Raw genomic sequence first — 1,938 nt, 5'->3', positions numbered from 1 at the left:
CTAATTTCAACCTAAACAGTGCTTTACTCCTCCCGACAGTCTCCTCGCTTCCCACATCCTCCGTTTTCTCCCGTATACAATAGTCCGCCAGACCCTCCGACCTATCTGACCTCCCTTCGCTTCCGTTCGTCTGTCCTCACGTGCCCCGTGTTATCGCGTTGCCTTTCCCTCTCTCTTTATGCCCCCCCCTTTTCCCCTTTCCTCTTCTGAATTGTGAATTGCTTTTAAAGCCCCCTTTAATCATCGCGCTGTCCATGATGGCTTCTGAGAGTACTGAAGGGAGATTCAAGAGTGAGCTGTTCAGATTTTATGAAGAAAGCAAGAATATCTTATCTGAGTACTACAGAAGGTAGACATTTATTAAATTTTTCATCAGCAAATAGCCCATTGCTGAGTAGAAAACTATTTTTTTCTGTCCAAGTAAGTTATTTTGTTTTTTGTTGTAAATCCCTGAGATATAATTAGTTTTCATTACAACTAATTTTAATTACATGGGGTAACAGAGACTACGAGTAATACTGATCATTTTTCATGAAAATAAGTCAGCACTGTAAGGGCTAAATCATTATTGTTATAAAATAGCTCACATACTGTTTTACTAATTCATGCAGACTGACAGATATGTTTTGTAAGCATGGGATATGACATGATCAAACTGTGGTTCGCATTTTTTGTAGTAACTGCTGCCCCAAACCCTAGCCACTGACTTAACATTTATGCAGCAAATAAGAATAATATTTGCCCTAAAATAGTAGTGATAATTGTAGTTTTACTGAATTAATGCATTCTATTTCTTTTCAGATATGAAGTCTTCCAATGTGGTGACGTGGAAAAGCTTATACAAAAAAACAGACAAATGCAGATGAGCCACCCCTGTATTATGTAACTACTGAGGAGACTTTTGACGTCATCAAACGTGCTCATATTGCAACAGCATGGTGGGCGTGACTGCATGATTAAGGAGTTACAACGAAAATATGCCAACATCACAACAAAGGCCTTGGAGCTCTTCAAATCACTGTGTGAGGAATGTCAGAAGAAAAGGAAAAGACCAATGACCAAGTGTGTTGTGGTGCATCCTATCCTCAGCAAGGAATTTGCATCTAGGGGCCAGGTTGATTTGACTGACATGCAATCAATGCCACACTCCAACTTTAAATAGATCATGGTGTACCAAGACCATCTCACCAAATTCTGCACTCTTCGTCCTCTTCAAACCAAACGTGCTGCAGAGGTTGCCTTCCAGCTTGTAGATAGTTTCTTTCTCATGGGTGCCCCTGCTGTTCTTCAAAGTGATAATGGCTCAGAGTTCACATCCAGGGTGATTACTGAGCTAAAAGAAATATGGCCTCACCATGGTTCATCAGAAGCCCCGTCATCGACAATGTCAGGGTTCTGTGGAACGTGCGGATGGTGATATTAAGGATATGTTAGTTACCTGGCTTGCAGCATAATTCACAAGACTGGTAAGTTGGTATCGAGTTTGTTTGTTTTTTTAAAATGCTCACCATTCAGGGATAAAGTGCTCTCAATACTCTGCTATGTTTGGTTGTGAAGCCAGAGTTGGCCTGACTTCTTCACCTCTACCCACAAAAGTTGTCTCAAGGTTGGAGAGTGATCTCATAGCAGTTATGTAAGGAGATGATGCAACAGCAACAGGTTCTGCTGCAAGTTCTACTGGTTCAGTGACCACTAGCGAAGCAACTGCAAGTGACAATAATGATTTATTGACCACTGAAGTGACTGAGGCACTTTCTGTTGATGCCATTGTTCAAACTCCTCAGATACTTCAAGATCACCAAGTCCAAATTCAGAAACGTAGAGTGGAAGCATACAGAGGGCAGGTATCTCAAGCTGAGAGAATAGTCAAACGTAGTCGCTTAGACTTTAAAGTTGGTGAGTCTGGTGACAATGTTGCTGTCCCATTCCAGCTGTGGA

The 1,938-nt window shown here is 41.4% G+C and overlaps 1 pseudogene; it reads left to right on the top strand.

Annotated features, from left to right (window-relative positions):
• The first annotated feature begins 905 nt into the window (after nt 1–905).
• Nucleotides 906–1,454, top strand: LOC119573920 (annotated as a pseudogene).
• Nucleotides 1,455–1,938: the final 484 nt, after the last annotated feature.

The sequence above is a fragment of the Penaeus monodon genome, chromosome 6 (assembly GCF_015228065.2).
Source record: "Penaeus monodon isolate SGIC_2016 chromosome 6, NSTDA_Pmon_1, whole genome shotgun sequence".
NCBI classification, from domain to species: domain Eukaryota; kingdom Metazoa; phylum Arthropoda; class Malacostraca; order Decapoda; family Penaeidae; genus Penaeus; species Penaeus monodon.
This window is presented reverse-complemented; position numbering and strand designations above follow the sequence as displayed.